We start from the raw sequence: 22,950 nt of genomic DNA, 5'->3' as shown, positions 1-22,950 counted from the left end.
ATTTTGCCCTTCATCAACTTGAGCCTCATCCTCATTTTGAGTTGGTGGAGATGCTTGCATTGAGGAGGATGGTTGATCTTGTGCATTTGGAGGCTCTTCGGATTCCTTAGGACACACATCCCCAATGGACATGTTCCTTAGCGCGATACACGGAGCCTCTTCAATACCTATCTCATCAAGATCAACTTGCTCTACTTGAGAGCCATTAGTTTCATCAAACACAACGTCACATGAGACTTCAACTAGTCCAGTGGACTTGTTAAAGACCCTATATGCCCTTGTGTTTGAGTCATATCCTAGTAAAAAGTCTTCTACAGTTTTAGGAGCAAATTTAGATTTTCTACCTCTCTTAACAAGAATAAAGCATTTGCTACCAAAAACTCTAAAATATGAAATATTGGGCTTTTTACCGGTTAGGAGTTCATATGATGTCTTCTTGAGGATTCGGTGAAGATATAACCAGTTGATGGCGTAGCAGGCGGTGTTGACCGCTTCGGCCCAAAACCGGTCCGGTGTCTTGTACTCATCAAGCATGGTTCTTGCCATGTCCAAAAGAGTTCGATTCTTCCTCTTGACTACACCATTTTGTTGTGGCGTGTAGGGAGAGGAGAACTCATGCTTGATGCCCTCCTCCTCAAGGAAGCCTTCAATTTGAGAGTTCTTGAACTCCGTCCCATTGTCGCTTCTTATTTTCTTGATCCTTAAGCCGAACTCATTTTGAGCCCGTCTCAAGAATCCCTTTAAGGTCTTTTGGGTTTGAGATTTTTCCTGCAAAAAGAATACCCAAGTGAAGCGAGAATAATCATCCACTATTACAAGACAATACTTACTCCCGCCGATGCTTATGTAAGCAATCGGGCCGAATAGATCCATGTGGAGTAGCTCAAGCGGCCTGTCGGTCGTCATGATGTTCTTGTGTGGATGATTGGACTCCAACTTGCTTTCCCGCCTGACATGCGCTACAAACCCTGTCTTTCTCAAAATGAACATTTGTTAATCCTAAAATGTGCTCTCCCTTTAGAAGCTTATGAAGATTCTTCATCCCAACATGGGCTAGTCGGCGGTGCCAGAGCCAACCCATGTTAGTCTTAGCAATTAAGCATGTGTCGAGTTCAGCTCTATCAAAATCTACTAAGTATAGCTGACCCTCTAACACACCCTTAAATGCTATTGAATCATCACTTCTTCTAAAGACAGTGACACCTACATCAGTGAATAGACAATTGTAGCCCATTTGACATAATTGGGAAACAGAAAGCAAGTTGTAATCTAAGGAATCAACAAGAAAAACATTGGAAATAGAATGGTCAGGAGATATAGCAATTTTACCAAGTCCTTTGACCAAACCTTGATTTCCATCCCCGAATGTGATAGCTCGTTGGGGATCTTGGTTTTTCTCATATGAGGAGAACATCCTTTTCTCCCCGGTCATGTGGTTTGTGCACCCGCTGTCGAGTATCCAACTTGAGCCCCCGGATGCATAAACCTACAAAACAAATTTAGTTCTTGACTTTAGGTACCCAAACTGTTTTGGGTCCTTTGGCATTAGAAACAAGAACTTTGGGTACCCAAACACAAGTCTTGGAGCCCTTGTGTTTGCCCCCAACAAACTTGGCAACGACCTTGCCGGATTTGTTAGTTAAAACATAGGATGCATCAAAAGTTTTAAATGAAATAGCGTGATCATTTGATGCATTAGGAGTTTTCTTTCTAGGCAACTTGGCACGGGTTGGTTGCCTAGAGCTAGATGTCTCACCCTTATACATAAAAGCATGATTAGGGCCAGAGTGAGACTTCCTAGAATGAATTTTTCTAATTTTGCTCTCGGGATAACCGGCAGGGTACAAAATGTAGCCCTCGTTATCCTGAGGCATGGGAGCCTTGCCCTTAACAAAGTTAGACAAGTTCTTAGGAGGGGCATTAAGTTTGACATTGTTCCCCTTTTGAAAGCCAATGCCATCCTTGATGCCCGGGCGTCTCCCATTATAGAGCATACTTCTAGCAAATTTAAATTTTTCATTCTCCAAGTTGTGCTCGGCAATTTTAGCATCTAATTTTGCTATGTGATCATTTTGTTGTTTAATTAACGACATGTGATCATGAATAGCATTAACATCAACATCTCTACATCTAGTACAAATAGATACATGTGAAAGGGAAATGTGCCCTTGGGCCATTTCTAAGTATTTTGGTGATTAAGTGCAAACACAGGTGCCAATATGTGAAAATATGCCCATGGATGGACAAGTTGCAAATCACAAGTAAAGGTATGTTTCTAAGCCTTAGTACATTGGTTTGGTATACTAATATCTTGTCTAAGTGTTTAGAAACAGAAAGAAGAAGAAGAGAAAACTTGGCTGTGTGCAGCCAAGGGGCTGTTTCGGTCTGGGGCACTGGACTGTCCGGTGGTGCACCGGACAGTGTCCGGTGCGCCAGGCTGCCTCGGCCGAAGAGGCCGCTCTCGGGTTTTTCTCCGGCGACTTCGGCTAAAATTCACCGGACTGTCCGGTGTGCACCGGACTGTCCGGTGAGCCAACGGTCGACCGGGCCAACGGTCGGCCGCGCGATCGGCGCGCGACACGTGGCCGAGCCAACGGTCGGAAGGAAGCACCGGACTGTCCGGTGTGCACCGGACATGTCCGGTGCGCCAACTGTGCGTAGATCTGCATCAGAAAGCAACGGTCGGATGAGCTTTTTATGGAAATAAATCGGGCACCGGACAGTGTCCGGTGTGCACCGGACTGTCCGGTGCGCCCGACGACAGAAGGCAAGGATAGCCTTCCAGATGTGCTCTCAACGGCTCCTAGCTGCCTTGGGGCTATAAAAGGGACCCCTTGGCGCATGGAGGAGTACACCAAGCATTCTTTGAGCACTCTTGATCACTCACACATCAATCTCGCGCACTTGTTCGACATTCTAGTGATTTGAGCTCCGTTCTAGTGTGCTAGTCTTTTGAGCTCAAGTCTGGGTCTTGTGTGTGCGTATTCGCTGTGATCTTTGTGTTGTGTGTGAGTTGCTAATCCCTCCCTTGCTCTGTGATTCTCTGTGAACATCTTTTGTAAGGGCGAGAGGCTCCAAGTTGTGGAGATTCCTCGCAAACGGGATTGAGAAAAGAAAAGAAAGAACACCGTGGTATTCAAGTTGATCATTGGATCACTTGAGAGGAGTTGAGTGCAACTCTCGTCCGTTGGGACGCCACAACGTGGAGTAGGCAAGTTTTGTACTTGGCCGAACCACGGGATAACCACTGTGTCATCTCTGTGATTGGATTCTTGTGGTTATTGTGTTTTGACTCCTCTCTAGCCACTTGGCATAAACTGTGCTAACGCCTAATCAAGTTTTGGTGGCTATAAGTTTAAGTTTTTACAGGATCACCTATTCACCCCCCCCCTCTAGGTGCTCTCAATTGGTATCAGAGCCGTTCTCTTCAAGAAAGGGACTAACCGCCCGAAGAGATGGATCCTAAAGGGAAGGGAATTGTGATCAACGACAAGGAGAAGGAGTCCTTCGTCAACGAGCCAAGGGATGACAAGTCCAATGACTCGGGCTCGGGCCACAAGCGAAGAGATGGGAAGAAGAAGAAGACAAGACGCATCAAGGAGATCGTCTACTACGACAGCGATGAGTCCTCTTCTTCCCAAAAGGACGACGACCACGACAAACAAAGGAAACCGGTTAATTCTAACTTTTCTTTTGACTACTCTCGTATTCCGCAAAGTTCAAATTCACATTTGCTTTCTATTCCACTCGGCAAGCCCCCACACTTTGATGGGGATGACTACGGATTTTGGAGCCACAAAATGCGTAGTCACCTATTCTCTCTCCATCCTAGCATATGGGAGATTGTAGATAGTGGAATGCACTTTAATAGTTCGGATAGTCCTATATTCATTAATGAGCAAATCCATAAGAATGCACAAGCTACTACTGTTCTTCTAGCCTCATTGTGCAGGGATGAATATAATAAAGTGAGTGGCTTGGATAACGCCAAGCAAATCTGGGATACCCTCAAGATCTCTCATGAGGGAAATGACGCTACCTTGCTCACCAAAATGGAGTTGGTGGAGGGCGAGCTTGGACGGTTCGCGATGATAAGGGGCGAGGAGCCAACTCAAACATACAACCGGCTCAAGACCCTTGTCAACAAGATAAGGAGCTATGGAAGCACGCGATGGACGGACCACGACGTCGTCCGCCTAATGCTAAGGTCCTTTACTGTTCTTGATCCTCATTTGGTGAATAATATTCGTGAGAATCCCAGGTACACCAAAATGTCGCCCGAAGAAATTCTTGGAAAATTTGTAAGCGGGCGGATGATGATCAAGGAGGCAAGGTACGTCGATGACGCGTTGAACGGTCCAATCCACGAGCCTCAACCCATTGCTCTCAAGGCATCGAGGAGCAAGGAGGCACTACCAAGCAAGGTGGCGCAAATTGAGGCGGCCGGGCTTAATGATGAAGAAATGGCTCTCATCATTAAGCGCTTCAAGACGGTGCTAAAGGGTCGAAATGGACAGCCGAGCAAGACTAAGACCAAGGGGAAGCGATCATGCTTCAAATGCGGTAAGCTTGGTCATTTTATTGCTAACTGTCCTGATAATGAAAGTGACCAGGAAAAGGGAAACAAGAGGGAAAAGAAGAAGCATTATAAGAAGGCAAAGGGTGAGGCGCATCTAGGCAAGGAGTGGGACTCGGATTGCTCCTCGTCCGACTCCGACAATGAAGGACTCGCCGCCACTGCCTTCAACAAATCAACCCTCTTCCCCAACGAGCGTCACACATGCCTTATGGCAAGGGAGAAGAAGGTAATCACTCGTAATGCTAATACTTATGATTCTTCTAGTGATGATGAATCTAGTGAGGATGAAATCGATTACTCTAGTTTATTCAAGGGATTGGATAGAACTAAGATAGCTAAGATTAATGAGTTGATTGATGCCTTAAATGAAAAGGATAGAACCTTAGAGAAACAAGAAGATCTCTTATATGAAGAACATGATAAATTTGTTAGTGCTCAAAATTCACTTGCTCTAGAAGTTAAAAGAAATGGAATACTTTCTTGTGAACTTTCTACTTGTAATGAAACCATTTCTTCTTTAAAAGGTGAAATAAAAGATTTAACTACTAAACTAGAAGTAGCAAGTAACTCGTATGTTGAAAATATTACAATTTGCACTAGGTGTAAGGATTTTGATGTTAATGCTTGTAGTGAACACTTAGTTTCCATTTCAAAATTAAGTGATGAAGTGGCTAGTCTTAATGCTCAACTTAAGACTAGCAAAAGTGATTTTGAAAAACTAAAATTTGCTAGGGATGCCTACACGGTTGGTAGACACCCCTCAATTAAGGATGGACTTGGCTTCAAGAGGGAAGCCAAGAACTTAACAAGCCATAAGGCTCCCATTCCCGCCAAGGAGAAAGGGAAGGCCCCTATGGCTACTAGTGCTAAGAGGAACCATGCCTTTTTGTATCATGAAAGAAGACATACTAGAAATGATGTTTTTGATTCACATGCTTATGACTCTTATGCTATGACTGCTTCTAGTTCTCATGTTATGCATGATAGAAGAAATGTTGTTCACCAAATGCCTAGGAAAAATGTAGTTCATAATGCTCCTAGGAAAGTAGTAAATGAATTTTCTACAATATATCATGCTTTGAATGCTTCCTTTGCAATTTGTAGAAAGAATAGAAAGATAATTGCTAGGAAGTTAGGGGCTAAATGCAAAGGTGATAAAACTTGCATTTGGGTCCCTAAGAAGATCTGTGCTAACCTTGTAGGACCCAACATGAGTTGGGTACCTAAGACCCAAGCCTAAATTTGCCTTGCAGGTTTATGCATCCGGGGGTTCAAGCTGGATTATCGACAGCGGATGCACAAACCATATGACGGGGGAGAAGAAAATGTTCACCTCCTACGTCAAGAATAAAGATTCCCAAGATTCAATCATATTCGGTGATGGGAATCAAGGCAAGGTAAAAGGGTTAGGTAAAATTGCAATTTCCAATGAGCATTCTATTTCCAATGTGTTTTTAGTAGAGTCTCTTGGTTACAATTTACTATCTGTTAGTCAATTGTGCAGCATGGGATATAATTGTCTATTCACTAATGTAGATGTGTCTGTCTTTAGAAGAAGTGATGGTTCACTAGCTTTTAAGGGTGTATTAGACGGCAAACTTTATTTAGTAGATTTTGCAAAAGAAGAGGCCGGTCTAGATGCATGCTTAATAGCTAAGACTAGCATGGGATGGCTGTGGCATCGCCGCCTAGCACATGTGGGGATGAAGAACCTTCACAAGCTTCTAAAGGGAGAACACGTGATAGGACTAACTAATGTTCAATTTGAAAAAGATAGACCTTGTGCAGCTTGTCAAGCAGGGAAACAGGTGGGAGGAGCGCATCACAGCAAGAATGTGATGACCACTTCAAGACCCCTGGAGCTGCTGCATATGGATCTCTTCGGACCCGTCGCCTATCTAAGCATAGGGGGAAGTAAGTATGGTCTAGTTATTGTTGATGACTTTTCCCGCTTCACTTGGGTGTTCTTTTTGCAGGATAAGTCTGAAACCCAAGGGACCCTCAAGCGCTTCCTCAGGAGGGCTCAAAATGAGTTTGAGCTCAAAGTGAAAAAGATAAGGAGCGACAACGGGTCCGAGTTCAAGAACCTTCAAGTGGAGGAGTTTCTTGAAGAAGAAGGGATCAAGCACGAGTTCTCCGCTCCCTACACACCACAGCAAAATGGTGTGGTAGAGAGGAAGAACAGGACGCTCATCGACATGGCGAGGACGATGCTAGGAGAGTTCAAGACCCCCGAGTGCTTTTGGACGGAAGCCGTGAACACTGCTTGCCACGCCATCAACAGGGTCTACCTTCATCGCCTCCTCAAGAAGACGTCGTATGAGCTACTAACCGGTAACAAACCCAATGTATCGTACTTTCGTGTATTTGGGAGCAAGTGCTACATTCTAGTGAAGAAAGGTAGAAATTCTAAGTTTGCTCCCAAAGCTGTAGAAGGGTTTTTGTTAGGTTATGACTCAAATACAAAGGCGTATAGAGTCTTCAACAAATCATCGGGTTTGGTTGAAGTCTCTAGCGACGTTGTATTTGATGAGACTAATGGCTCTCCAAGAGAGCAAGTTGTTGATTATGATGATGTAGATGAAGAAGATGTTCCGACGGCCGCTATACGGACCATGGCGATTGGAGAAGTACGGCCACAGGAACAAGATGAACGAGATCAACCTTCTTCCTCAACTATGGTGCATCCCCCAACCGAAGATGACGAACAGGTACCTCAAGTGGAGGCGCTTGATCAAGGGGGAGCACAAGATGAGCAAGTGATGGAGGAAGAAGCGCAACCGGCACCTCCAACCCAAGTTCGAGCGATGATTCAAAGGGATCATCCCGTCGATCAAATTCTGGGTGACATTAGCAAGGGAGTGACTACTCGATCTCGATTAGTTAATTTTTGTGAGCATTACTCCTTTGTCTCCTCTATTGAGCCTTTCAGGGTAGAAGAGGCCTTGCTAGATCCGGACTGGGTGTTGGCCATGCAGGAGGAGTTAAACAACTTCAAGCGCAATGAAGTTTGGACGCTGGTGCCTCGTCCGAAGCAAAATGTTGTGGGAACCAAGTGGGTGTTCCGCAACAAACAAGACGAGCACGGGGTGGTGACGAGAAACAAGGCTCGACTTGTGGCAAAAGGTTATGCCCAAGTCGCAGGTTTGGATTTCGAGGAGACTTTTGCTCCTGTGGCTAGGCTAGAGTCAATTCGAATATTGCTAGCATATGCCGCTCACCATTCTTTCAGGTTGTACCAAATGGATGTGAAGAGCGCTTTCCTCAACGGGCCAATCAAGGAGGAGGTGTACGTGGAGCAACCCCCTGGCTTCGAGGATGAACGGTACCCCGACCATGTGTGTAAGCTCTCTAAGGCGCTCTATGGACTTAAGCAAGCCCCAAGAGCATGGTATGAATGCCTTAGAGATTTCTTAATTGCTAATGCTTTCAAGGTTGGGAAGGCCGATCCAACTCTTTTTACAAAGACATGTGATGGTGATTTGTTTGTGTGCCAAATTTATGTCGATGACATAATATTTGGTTCTACTAACCAAAAGTCTTGTGAAGAGTTTAGCAGGGTGATGACGCAGAAATTCGAGATGTCGATGATGGGCGAGTTGAACTACTTCCTTGGGTTCCAAGTGAAGCAACTCAAGGACGGCACCTTCATCTCCCAAACGAAGTACACGCAAGATCTGCTAAAGCGGTTTGGGATGAAGGACGCCAAGCCCGCAAAGACGCCGATGGGAACCGACGGACACACCGACCTCAACAAAGGTGGTAAGTCTGTCGATCAAAAAGCATACCGGTCAATGATAGGGTCTTTACTTTATTTATGTGCTAGTAGACCGGATATTATGCTTAGCGTATGCATGTGTGCTAGATTTCAATCCGATCCTAAGGAGTGTCACTTAGTGGCGGTGAAGCGAATTCTTAGATATTTGGTTGCTACGCCTTGCTTCGGGCTCTGGTATCCAAAGGGGTCTACCTTTGACTTAGTTGGATACTCAGACTCTGACTATGCTGGATGTAAGGTCGATAGGAAGAGTACATCGGGGACGTGCCAATTCTTAGGAAGGTCCCTGGTGTCATGGAACTCTAAGAAACAAACATCCGTTGCCCTATCCACCGCTGAGGCCGAGTATGTTGCCGCAGGACAGTGTTGCGCGCAACTACTCTGGATGAGGCAAACCCTCAGGGACTTTGGCTACAATCTGAGCAAAGTCCCACTCCTATGTGACAATGAGAGTGCTATCCGCATGGCGGAGAATCCTGTTGAACACAGCCGCACAAAGCACATAGACATCCGGCATCACTTTTTGAGAGACCACCAGCAAAAGGGAGATATCGAAGTGTTTCATGTTAGCACCGAGAACCAGCTAGCCGATATCTTTACCAAGCCTCTAGATGAGAAGACCTTTTGCAGGCTGCGTAGTGAGCTAAATGTCTTAGATTCGCGGAACTTGGATTGAATTGTAGCATACATGTGTTTATGCCTTTGATCATGTTCATTCTGCATTTTGTTGTTTATTGTGGTGTTCAAGTTGTACAAACACTCCCTGGACCTCACAAGTCCGTTGCAAAGTGATGCACAGTTTTAGGGGGAGATGTGTTACAACTTGACCCTTTGAGACTAACCATATGCTTGAGTTTGTTTGACTTAGTCTCGAAGGAGAATTGAAAGGGAAAAGGTGGACTTGGACCATGAAAGACTTCCACTGCACTCCGATGAGAGGGTAACTAATTCCAAGTTCATCTCATGAACTCTTATTGCCATTTGATCTTAATTGAAGATTTTTGTGAGGCAATGGGGATAAAAGGGCCAAGATTGATCCCGTTTTGGTGCTTGATGCCAAAGGGGGAGAAAATAAAGGCCAAAGTGATAAATGGATCAGCTACCACTTGAGAAATTTTGAAAATAGTAGAAGAGAGTTTTTGTTTTGTCAAAAGCTTTTATTGTCTCTTATTGTCTCTATGTTCAAAAGTTGGCTTCTTGTGGGGAGAAGTGTTGATTATGAGAAATAGGGGGAGTTTTTGAAATCTTTGATCAATCTCTTTTGGAATAACTCTCTTTATGCTTCAACATGTGTGTTTGACTTAGAGATAGAGATTTGAGTTTGATTTGCAAAAACAAACCAAGTGGTGGCAAAGGATGATCCATATATGCCAAAATTGAATCAAAACCAATTTGAGTTTTTATTTGAAGTGATTTTGCACTTGTTCTAGTTGCTTTATGTTGTGTTGGCATAAATCACCAAAAAGGGGGAGATTGAAAGGGAAATGTGCCCTTGGGCCATTTCTAAGTATTTTGGTGATTAAGTGCAAACACAGGTGCCAATATGTGAAAATATGCCCATGGATGGACAAGTTGCAAATCACAAGTAAAGGTATGTTTCTAAGCCTTAGTACATTGGTTTGGTATACTAATATCTTGTCTAAGTGTTTAGAAACAGAAAGAAGAAGAAGAGAAAACTTGGCTGTGTGCAGCCAAGGGGCTGTTTCGGTCTGGGGCACCGGACTGTCCGGTGGTGCACCGGACAGTGTCCGGTGCGCCAGGCTGCCTCGGCCGAAGAGGCCGCTCTCGGGTTTTTCTCCGGCGACTTCGGCTAAAATTCACCGGACTGTCCGGTGTGCACCGGACTGTCCGGTGAGCCAACGGTCGACCGGGCCAACGGTCGGCCGCGCGATCGGCGCGCGACACGTGGCCGAGCCAACGGTCGGAAGGAAGCACCGGACTGTCCGGTGTGCACCGGACATGTCCGGTGCGCCAACTGTGCGTAGATCTGCATCAGAAAGCAACGGTCGGATGAGCTTTTTATGGAAATAAATCGGGCACCGGACAGTGTCCGGTGTGCACCGGACTGTCCGGTGCGCCCGACGACAGAAGGCAAGGATAGCCTTCCAGATGTGCTCTCAACGGCTCCTAGCTGCCTTGGGGCTATAAAAGGGACCCCTTGGCGCATGGAGGAGTACACCAAGCATTCTTTGAGCACTCTTGATCACTCACACATCAATCTCGCGCACTTGTTCGACATTCTAGTGATTTGAGCTCCGTTCTAGTGTGCTAGTCTTTTGAGCTCAAGTCTGGGTCTTGTGTGTGCGTATTCGCTGTGATCTTTGTGTTGTGTGTGAGTTGCTAATCCCTCCCTTGCTCTGTGATTCTCTGTGAACATCTTTTGTAAGGGCGAGAGGCTCCAAGTTGTGGAGATTCCTCGCAAACGGGATTGAGAAAAGAAAAGAAAGAACACCGTGGTATTCAAGTTGATCATTGGATCACTTGAGAGGAGTTGAGTGCAACTCTCGTCCGTTGGGACGCCACAACGTGGAGTAGGCAAGTTTTGTACTTGGCCGAACCACGGGATAACCACTGTGTCATCTCTGTGATTGGATTCTTGTGGTTATTGTGTTTTGACTCCTCTCTAGCCACTTGGCATAAACTGTGCTAACGCCTAATCAAGTTTTGGTGGCTATAAGTTTAAGTTTTTACAGGATCACCTATTCACCCCCCCCCTCTAGGTGCTCTCAACATGCTCAACAATAGATGTAGAGGGTTTGTAAGAATTAAGTTCAACAATTTTAGCATGAAGAATATCATTCTTATCTCTAAGATCGGAAATTGTAACTTTGCAGACATCAAAATCTTTAGCCTTAGCAATCAAATTTTCATTCTCTAATCTAAGGCTAGCAAGAGAAATGTTTAATTCTTCAATCCTAGCAAGCAACTCATCATTATTATCTCTAGGATTGGAAATTGAAACATTACAAACATGAGAATCAACCTTAGCATTTAAACTAGTATTTTCATTTCTAAGGTTGTCAATCATCTCACGGCAAGTGCTTAGCTCACTAGATAATTTTTCACATTTCTCAACTTCTAGAGCATAAGCCTTTTTAACCTTAACATGTTTCTTGTTTTCTTTAATTAGACAATCCTCTTGGGAATCCAAAAGGTCATCCTTTTCATGAATAGCACTAACTAATTCATTTAATTTTTCCTTTTGAGCTATGTTAAGGTTGGCAAAAAGAGAACGCAAGCTATCCTCCTCATCACTAGCATTATCATCACTAGAAGATTCATATTTAGTGGAGGAGTTAGATTTAACCTTCTTCCGTTTGCCGTCCTTTGCCATGAGGCACTTGTGGCCGACGTTGGGGAAGAGAAGTCCCTTGGTGACGGCGATGTTGGCGGCGTCCTCGTCGTCGGAGGAGTCGCTTGAGCTTTCGTCGGAATCCCATTCCCGACAAACATGGGCATCGCCGCCCTTCTTCTTGTAGTATCTTTTCTTCTCCTTTCTTCTTCCCTTCTTGTCGTCGCCTCGGTCACTGTCACTAGATATGGGACATTTAGCAATAAAATGACCGGGCTTACCACATTTGTAGCAAACCTTCTTGGAGCGGGACTTGTAGTCTTTCCCCCTCCTTTGCTTGAGGATTTGGCGGAAGCTCTTGATGACGAGTGCCATCTCCTCATTGTCGAGTTTGGAGGCGTCTATTGGTTGTCGACTTGGTGTAGCCTCCTCCTTTTTCTCCTCCGTTGCCTTGAATGCAACGGGTTGGGCTTCGGATGTGGTGGCATCGTCAAGCTCGTTGATCTTCCTCGAGCCTTCGATCATGCACTCAAAACTTACAAAATTCCCGATAACTTCCTCGGGGGTCATTTTGGTATATCTAGGATTGCCACGGATTAATTGAACTTGAGTAGGGTTAAGGAAAATAAGTGATCTTAGAATAACCTTAACCACCTCGTGGTCATCCCACTTTACGCTCCCGAGGTTGCGCGCTTGGTTCACCAAGGTCTTGAGCCGATTGTACATGTGTTGTGGCTCCTCCCCTTTGCGAAGCCGGAACCGACCGAGCTCCCCCTCAATCGTTTCCCGCTTGGTGATCTTGGTGAGCTCATCACCTTCATGCGCGGTCTTGAGTAAATCCCAAATCTCCTTGGCGCTCTTCAACCCTTGTACTTTGTTATACTCCTCTCTACTTAGAGAGGCGAGGAGTATTGTTGTAGCTTGAGAGTTGAAGTGCTCGATTTGGGCCACCTCATCCTCATCATAGTCCTCATCCCCTACGGATGGTACCTGCGCACCAAACTCAACAACATCCCATATGCTTTTGTGGAGCGAGGTTAGATGAAATCGCATTAAATCGCTCCACCTAGCGTAATCTTCACCATCAAAAGTTGGTGGTTTGCCTAATGGGACGGAAAGTAAAGGTGTATGTTTGGAAATGCGAGGGTATCGTAGGGGAATCTTACTATACTTCTTGCGCTCTTGGCGCTTAGAAGTGACGGAAACCGCGTCGGAGTCGGAGGTAGATGTCGATGAAGTGTCGGTCTCGTAGTAGACGACTTTCCTCATCCTCTTGTGTTTGTCCCCTCTCCGACGTGGCTTGTGAGAAGAGGATTTCTCCTTCCTCTCCTTGTGGTGAGAAGAAGATTTCTTCTCCTTTCCTTTGTTGGAGGAGCTCCTCTTCTTCTCCTTCCTCTTAGTGCGGGACTCTTCCGATGAAGTGCTCCCGTGGCTTGTAGTGGGCTTTTCGCCGGTCTCCATCTCCTTCTTGGCGTGATCTCCCGACATCGCTTCGAGCGGTTAGGCTCTAATGAAGCACCGGGCTCTGATACCAATTGATAGTCGCCTAGAGGGGGGGGGGTGAATAGGGCGAAACTGAAATTTACAAATATAAACACAACTACAAGCCGGGTTAGCGTTAGAAATATGAACAAGTCCGCGAGAGAGGGGGCAAAACAAATCGCAAGCAAATAATGAAGTGTGACACACGGATTTATTTTACCGAGGTTCGGTTCTCGCAAACCTACTCCCCGTTGAGGAGGCCACAAAGGCCGGGTCTCTTTCAACCCTTCCCTCTCTCAAACGGTCCCACGGACCGAGTGAGCTTCTCTTCTCAAATCAAAACCGGGAACAAAGCTTCCCCGCAAGGGCCACCACACAATTGGTGCCTCTTGCCTTGATTACAATGGAGTTTTGATCACAAGAACAAGTGAGAAAGAAAAGAAGCAATCCAAGCGCAAGAGCTCAAATGAACACGGCAAATCACTCTCACTAGTCACTAGGGCTTTGTGTGGAATTGGAGAGGATTTGATCTCTTTAGTGTGTCTAGAATTGAATGCTAGAGCTCTTGTAGTAGTTGAGAAGTGGAAAACTTGGATGCAATGAATGGTGGGGTGGTTGGGGTATTTATAGCCCCAACCACCAAACTTGACCGTTGGCTGGGCTGTCTGTTCGATGGCGCACCGGACAGTCCGGTGCACACCGGACAGTCCGGTGCCCCCTGCCACGTCATCACTGCCGTTGGATTCTAGCCGTTGGAGCTCCTGACATGTGGGCCCGCCTGGATGTCCGGTGCACACCGGACAGGTACTGTTTGATGTCCGGTGTGCCAGCATGGGCGATTCTGACTTCTGCGCGCGCAGAGTGCGCATTGAATGCGCGGCAGAGAGCCGTTGGCGCGGAGATAGCCGTTGCTCCGAAGTCGCACCGGACAGTCCGGTGCACACCGGACAGTCCGGTGAATTATAGCGGACTAGCCGTTGGCGTTTCCCGAAGCTGGCGAGTTCCTGAAGCCGATCTCCCTTGGCGCACCGGACACTGTCCGGTGTACACCGGACAGTCCGGTGAATTATAGCCGAGTCGCCCTGGAAATTTCCGAAGGTGGCGAGTTTGAGTCTGAGTCCCCTGGTGCACCGGACAGGTACTGTTCACTGTCCGGTGGCACACCGGACAGTCCGGTGCGCCAGACCAGGGGTGCCTTCGGTTGCCCCTTTGCTCCTTTATTGAATCCAAAACTTGGTCTTTTTATTGGCTGAGGGTGAACCTTTTACACCTGTATAATCTACACACTTGGGCAAACTAGTTAGTCCAATTATTTGTGTTGGGCAATTCAACCACCAAAATTATTTAGGAACTAGGTGTAAGCCTAATTCCCTTTCACTTTGATACCACTTATGTCACACCCGGTTTTAGAAGGCAAACCGAATGCAAACCATGTACGTGCCAGGATCAGTTATTCACGTACACAGCAGTTACATAATATGGACATCATCACACAGTGCTCAAAATAGTATTAAAAGGGAATAATAGTTGATTACATCGTACGTCTGAGACGTCCATATAGTTCTTACAATAAATCAAAGTGCGGAAAAGAAACGTAGATAACTGCGGCCTTCATAGGCAGCCGACTGGGGGTTGCCGCTAACCCACACCTAGAACTCGTCGTAGTCTTGGAACTCCTGGAAGTCTCCTTCCACAGCTTCATCTTCGCCTGAGCAGTGGTTGCAATGCTGACAACCTGGGGGGGTTTGGTGTGTAGAGCAAGGGTGAGTACACATCAACATACTCAGCAAGTATCCTGTTTGGCTGTAGTGGACTAGCTGTATGTGGGGATGAGTCAAGCAGTTGCTTTTAGTTGGTCAGATTATTACTTACTAGTAGAAAGCCAAGTTTTAACATTAACCCAAGTTATTAGCCCGATGTACCCTTTCCAAACGGAAAGAATACCACTTACCAGCACCATAGTCATAACCACAACCATCAATCTCATAACCACCTGTACCAAAGTATCTCTGATCAAGTACCACTAATCACTGGAGCTCCCTTGGCCGCTCATAACCGCGAGCACGGCTGATATATCAGTTTTCAAACACTCTGCAGAGGTTGTGCACTTTACCCACAAGCCGTGATTCCCATTCTGCCCGGAGATCATGACTCTCCATTGATCACTACCAAGGTGACCCAGCAGGGCATCACTACGTAGCCTTTACAAAGATTCCCTGGGGCTGTAGCCACCCGTTAGGTTTCCTAAATGTACCACACTCCTCCCCAAGGGACAAATCAACCTTGGCAGAGCGAGCCGCATACACCGAGCCCCATTGACGGCACGACGGCTAAGTGAACTACACCCCGGATCCTCTAATTATTCAGCTAAGGGCACCCCATTCTACCCTCATGGTTGCACTGTTTTTCCCGGGCGGTCATCCATAGAACAGGTCCTTACGGAGAGGTACTCGAGAAACCGCTCGAGCCCCCTTAAAGCCACAAGTACAACATCATAATAAGAGAAGGGAAAACAACGTATCATAGATATTCTCATCATGTTCATTGATTAGAGTTGAGCAATAGCATAAAGCTAAACAGTAATAATCCAACCCAAATAGGTAAGCAAGGATAGGGATAACAAAAGCTAGTCAAACCTTAGGTATAAATATGTAAAGCGGGGGGTGAATTAAAGAATGAATAGGACAGAGATAGGTCAAGGGACACTTGCCTCCACCAACCGACTGCTGCTCAGGGGCTTCTCCTGCGAGTTCCTCGGGCTCTTCAACCGGATCGTTCTCTATGCGATTGCAAACATACATACATCCACATATTTAATACAAAAGAACAGTACACCATACAATAGAATGCAATAAGTAAACAGACGTTCTACGCGGGCTCGCAGTTATAGTTAAGAGAGAAGGAGAACAAGACAGTCGAGAAACGATCACGTTACATGATTATAAATTAACCACTCGCTTAATGGAAGGAAATTTAATGTAGACACTATGTTTAGCGTAAAGTAAAGTCATGTTTCATATCCAATTATTATAAGCAGGTGGAGGTAAACAAAAAGGATGGTCGCGCGGCGAGACGCGCGACAAAGCTCTCTAAAACAAATTAAAAAGTTAACGACTCGTCGCGCGACCGAGCACGCAACGAGACACTTCGCCTTAGATACGAGGAGACGTTAAACGTCGCGCGACGAAGCGCACGACGGCATACGTCGACTAAACTGAGTCCAAAGTGGAACGTCGCGTGAATACACACGCGGCGTTACACCTTAAACAACCTGAAACAAAAATGGATCGTCGCGCGACGAAGCGCACGACGCAACACAAGATAGAATCTGAATTTAGACAAACCGTCGCGCGGCGAAGCGCGCGACGCAACACGCTAATTAACGAATAATCACCGCGAGCGCGGGCGAGCGAAGATACGGTCGGGCGAGGCCGGGACGGGAACGGGCGGCCGAACGGGGGGAAGGGCGGTTGAACCGGCCCAAGGGCGGTTGAACCGGCCAGGAGCGGTTGAACCGGCCAGGAGCCGCGCCGGGGGCCGCGCCGAGGACGCGAACCGGCGAGCAGGGGCGGGCGGGATCGCCGCCGCGGGGTCGGGGGACGGGCGGGGGGCGGGCGAGGTCGCCGGGGTCGGGGGAGGGGAGGGGGAGGCCGCCGGGGTCGGGGAAGGGGAGGGGCGGGCGAGGCCGCCGGGGTCGGGGAAGAGGCGGGCGAGGCCGGCCGCGGGCCGGGGGAGCGCCGCCGCCGCAGGCGGGGAAGGGGCGGGCGAGGCCGCGGGAGGGAGGCCGGGCGGGGGAGCCGGGGACGGGCGCTGAGCGGGCGAGCCGGGCGCCGCCGGGGAGGGGCCGAGCGGGGAGGGCCGAGCGGGGAGGCCGGGCGGGGGCCGAGCGCCGCCGGGGAGGCCGGGACGGGGCCGAGCGCCGCCGGGGAGCCGAGGAGGGCCGAGCGGGCGAGCCGAGCGGGGGCGCCGCCGCGGGGAGGGGCGGGCAGGGGCGCCGCCACGCCGGGCAGGGGCGGGGATGGGGTCGGGCGCGGGCAGGGGAGAGGGAGGGCGCGCGCGTGGGGAAGAAGAGGAGGGAGAGGGAGAGAGAGAAGAGAAGGGGAGGGGAGGGGAGCTCACCTTGGGGTCCAAAATCCGGTGATCGCCGTCTCCAAACCCTAGGGCACCACGGGGAGAGAGAGGTGGGAGAGGGAGAGGGAAGTTGTTGCGCGGGAGATCCAAATGAGGGAGAGAGAGGATGGGGGGCGCAGGGGGGGGTTGGGCGCCAGGGGCGCGCAGGCCGGGGCGGGCCGGGCCGGCTGAGCTGGGCTGGGCTAAGTTGGGCTGGGCCGAGCCACTTCGCGGATCGAAAACCCACGACGAGCGCGGACCACTAAACGAACTTAAAACGCGAATCAAAATCCGGAACGGAACGAGACGAACACTCAACATCAGACAAAGAAATGTGCTTCGGCATGATGCAACACCCATGACACTTGGGTTTTGGTTTATACATGACACGGACACCTGCCGCTATACTGATTTGAAATTGGGAAGAAGGAGCAAAAAGGGAAAGAGAAAAGAGAGTAACGCCCGAATTTGGTGAGAGAAAAGAAGAAAAAAATTCTACCCCAAATTCAGGGCGTTACACCAGCAGAGCAACGGCTACTTCAGAGCCAACGGTCGACTGCAACCGCATTCAATGCGCTACAGTGTGCGCCAGAGTCAGAGCAGCGTCAGAAGGCGCACCGGACAGTCTACAGTACTTGTCCGGTGCACCACCGGACAGCTAGAAGACCCCACCTGTCAGAGCTCCAACGGTCGAACCCTAACGGCCGGGTGACGTGGCTGGCGCACCGGACAGTGTCCGGTGGCGCACCGGACTATCCGGTGCGCCCGTCGACAGCAGCCTCCACCAAACGACTAGTTTGGTGGTTGGGGCTATAAATACCCCAACCACCCCTCCATTCATTACATCCAAGTTTTCCACCTTCCAACACCTTACAAGAGCTATAGCATTCAATTCTAGACACAACCAAAGAGATCAAATCCTCTCCCAAGTCCGAAATCACTCCAAATCAAATAGTGACTAGAGAGAGTGACACTTGTGTTCATTTGAGCTCTTGCGCTTGGATTGCTTTTTTCTTTCTCATTCTTTCTTGTGATCAACTCAATTGTAACTAAGGCAAGAGACACTAATTGTGTGGTGGTCCTTGCGGGGACTTAGTGTCCCGTGTGATTGAGAAGAGAAGCTCACTCGGTCTAAGTGACCATTTGAGAGAGGGAAAGGGTTGAAAGAGACCCGGTCTTTGTGACCACCTCAACGGGGAGTAGGTTTGCAAGAACCGAACCTCGGTAAACAAATCCTTGTGTCTCACTCTTTATTTGCTTGCGATTTGTTTTTCACCCTCTCTCTCGGACTCGCTTATATTTCTAACGCTAACCCAGCTTGAAGTTGTGATTAACTTTGTAAATTTTAGTTCGCCCTATTCACCCCCCTCTAGGCAACTTTCAATTGGTATGAGAGCCCGGTGCTTCATTAGAGCCTAACCGCTCGAAGTGATGTCGGGAGATCACGCCAAGAAGGAGATGGTGACCGGCGACAAGCCCGCTACAAGCCACGGGAAGGCTCCATCGGGAGAGTCCCGCAACAAAGGGAAGGAGAAGGAATCCTCTTCCCTCAAGTCGCATCGGAGTGGCGACAAGAAAAAGAAGATGAGGAAAGTGGTCTACTACAAGACCGATTCTTCATCGCCATCCACCTCCGGCTCCGACGCGCCATCCATAACTTCTAAGCGCCATGAGCGCAAGAAGTATAGTAAGATTCCCCTACGCTACCCTCATATTTCAAAGCATACTCCTTTACTTTCTGTTCCACTAGGCAAACCACCGGTTTTTTACGCTGGAGATTATAATATGTGGAGTGACAAAATGAGGCATCATCTAACCTCACTCCACACTAGCATTTGGAACGTTGTTGAGTTTGGTGTACAGGTACCATCTGTAGGGGATGAGGACTATGATTCGGACGAAGTGGCCCAAATTCAACACTTCAACTCCCAAGCCACTACTATACTCCTCACCTCTCTAAGTCGAGAGGAGTATAATAAGGTGCAAGGGTTGAAGAGTGCAAAGAAAATTTGGGACATGCTCAAGACCGCGCACGAAGGAGACGAGGTGACCAAGATCACCAAGCGGGAGACGATCGAGGGGGAGCTCAGTCGCTTCATGCTTCACCAAGGAGAGGATCCGCAAGCCATGTACAACCGCTTGAAGACCTTGGTGAACCAAGTGCGCAACCTTGGGAGCACCAAATGGGATGACCATGAGATGGTCAAGGTTATTCTAAGATCCCTCGTTTTTCTTAATCCTACGCAAGTTCAATTAATTCGAGGTGATCCTAGATACACGCTAATGTCTCTCGAGGAGGTTATAGGGAAGTTTGTGAGCTTTGAGCTAATGATTAAAGGCTCAAAGAAAATCATCGAGCAAGGCACCTCCTCCACGCCCGAGGCACAACCCGTCGCATTCAAGGCAACGGAGGAGAAAAAGGAAGAGTCTACATCAAGTAGGCTCTCCATCGACGCCTCAAAGCTCGACAATGAGGAGATGGCTTTGATCATCAAAAGCTTTCGGCAAATCCTGAAGCAAAGGAGGGGGAAGGACTACAAGCCCCGCTCCAAGAAGGTTTGCTACAAGTGTGGTAAGCCCGGTCACTTTATAGCAAAATGTCCTATTTCTAGTGACAGTGACAGGGGCGACGACAAGAAGGGGAGAAGAAAGGAGAAGAAGAGATACTACAAGAAGAAGGGCGGCGATGCCCATGTTTGCCGGGAGTGGGACTCCGACGAGAGCTCCACCGACTCCTCCTCCGACGGGGACGCCGCCAACATCGCCGTCAACAAGGGACTCCTCTTCCCCAACGTCAGCCATAAGTGCCTCATGGCAAAGGACGACAAAAAGAAGAAGGTTAAATCTAAATCCTCCACTAAATATGCCACCTCTAGTGATGAGGCTAACTCTAGTGATGATGAGGATGATTTATTTACTCTTTTTGCCAATCTTAACATGCAACAAAAGGAGAAATTAAATGAATTTATTAGCACCATTCATGATAAGGATGAACTCTTGGATAGCCAAGAGGACTTCCTAATTAAGGAAAATAAGAAGCATGTTAAGGTTAAAAATGCTTATGCTCTAGAGGTAGAAAAAAGTGAAAAATTATCTAATGAGCTAAGCACTTGCCATGATGTCATTGCCAACCTTAGAAATGAGAATGCTAGATTAATTGCTAAGGTTGATTCAAATGTTTGTGATGATTCAAATGCCAATCTTAGAAATGATCATGCTATTTCTATTGCTAAGATTGAAAAATTGAATGCTTCTCTTGCTAGCCTTAGGATTGAAAATGAGAAATTGATTGCTAAGGCTAAAGACTTAGATGTTTGCAATGCTTCCATTTCCTATCTTAGAAGTGAAAATGACATTTTACATGCTAAGATTATTGAACTAAAAACTTGCAAACCCTCTACATCTACCGTTGAGCATGTTTCTATTTGTACTAGATGTAGAGATGTTGACATTGATGCTATTCATGATCACATGGCTTTAATTAAACAACAAAATGATCATATAGCAAAATTAGATGCTAAAATTGCCGAGCATGAGCTAGATAATGAAAAATTTAAATTTGCTCGTAGTATGCTTTATAGTGGGAGACACCCTGGCATCAAGGATGGCATTGACTTCCAAAAGGGGGACAATGTCAAACTTAATGCCCCTCCTAAAAGATTATCTAACTTTGTAAGGGCAAGGCTCCCATGCCTCAGGATAACGAGGGTTACATTTTGTACCCTGCCGGTTATCCCGAGCACAAGATTAGGAGGATTCATTCTAGGAAGTCTCACTCTGGCCCCAATCATGCTTTTATATATAAGAGTGAGACATCTTGTTCTAGGCAATCAACCCATGCTAAATTGCCTAAGAAGAAAACTCCTAGTGCATCAAATGAACCTAGCATTTCATTTAAAACTTTTGATGCATCTTATGTTTTGACTAACAAATCCGGCAAGGTAGTTGCCAAGTATGTTGGGGACAAACACAAGGGATCAAAGACTTGTGTTTGGGTACCCAAAGTTCTTGTATCTAATGTCAAAGGACCCAAAATTGTTTGGGTACCTAAAATCAAGAACTAAACTTGTTTTGTAGGTTTATGCATCTGGGGGCTCAAGTTGGATCATCGATAGCGGGTGCACAAACCACATGCCAGGGGAGAAAAAGATGTTCTCCTCCTATGAGAAAAACCAAGATCCCCAACGAGCTATCACATTCGGGGATGAAAATCAAGGTTTGGTCAAAGGATTGGGTAAAATTGCTATATCACCTGACCATTCTATTTCCAATGTTTTTCTTGTAGACTCTTTAGATTACAACTTGCTTTCTGTTTCCCAATTGTGTAAAATGGGCTACAACTGTCTTTTTACGGATACAGGTGTTACTGTCTTTAGAAGAAGTGATGATTCATTAGCTTTTAAGGGAGTATTAGAGGGTTAGCTATACCTAGTTGATTTCAATAGAGCTGAACTCGATACTTGCTTAATCGCTAAGACTAACATGGGTTGGCTCTGGCATCGCCGACTAGCCCATGTTGGGATGAAGAATCTTCACAAGCTTCTAAAGGGAGAGCACATTTTGGGACTAACAAATGTGCATTTTGAGAAAGATAGGATTTGCAGCGCATGCCAAGCAGGGAAGCAAGTTGGTGCTCATCATCCACATAAGAACATCTTAACGACTGACAGGCCACTCGAGCTCCTCCACATGGACCTATTCAGTCTGATCGCTTACATAAGTATCGGCGGGAGTAAGTACTGTCTTGTTATTGTGGATGACTATTCTCGCTTCACTTGGGTATTCTTTTTAATGGATAAATCTCAAACCCAAGAGACCTTAAAGGGATTCTTGAGACGGGCTCAAAATGAGTTCGGCTTGAGGATCAAGAAAATTAGAAGCGATAATGGGACGGAGTTCAAGAACTCACAAATTGAAGGCTTCCTTGAGGAGGAGGGCATCAAGCATGAGTTCTCTTATCCCTACACGCCACAACAAAATGGTGTAGTGGAGAGGAAGAATAGAACTCTATTGGACATGACGAGGACTATGCTTGATGAGTACAAGACCTCAGATCAGTTTTGGGCCGAGGCGGTCAACACCACTTGCTACGCCATCAACCGGTTGTATCTACACCGAATCCTCAAGAAGACATTGTAACATCCCCAAATTCTAACCCAAGTTTGAAACCCTAATCTACCCCTCCCCTCTTTTTATCTTCTATTCAAAAACTCCCTTAGATTTTCCATCATATGCATACACTTTGTTTGATCACAAGCACCCCACCTAGATTTTATCTTCCAACACCTAGATTATCCACTAAATAATTTTGTTCAAAAAGAAAAGAAACAAAAATGAAATGAGTTTTAGAAAAGAAAAAGAAAAAGGAAAAAGCTTTCCCTCTCCCCTAGCTGGGCTGAATCCAGCCCATGCCGCGGCCGCTCCCCCCCCCCCCTCGTGCCCGCGACTCCCTCCCCTCGGCCCATTTCCGGCCTGCTCCCGCGCGCGCGCCAGCCCGCCCTGCACTCTCTCTCTCCCTCGTTGACGAACCGACCCCACCCGCCAGCCGCCCTCTCTCTCGCACGCTCACTCCCACTGGCAGACCGGCCCCAGCTGTCAGCCACTTCGTCGTCCTTCTTCCCCCTCCCCGCGTACGGCCCATCACGGTCACCTTCGGCCATCGCCTCCGTCCCCTCCTCCGTCTTCTCGCCGCACAGGGAAGTTGGGCAC

The sequence above is a fragment of the Zea mays genome, chromosome 5 (genome assembly GCF_902167145.1).
Source record: "Zea mays cultivar B73 chromosome 5, Zm-B73-REFERENCE-NAM-5.0, whole genome shotgun sequence".
In the NCBI taxonomy this organism is placed as follows: Eukaryota; Viridiplantae; Streptophyta; class Magnoliopsida; order Poales; family Poaceae; genus Zea; species Zea mays.
This window is presented reverse-complemented; position numbering follows the sequence as displayed.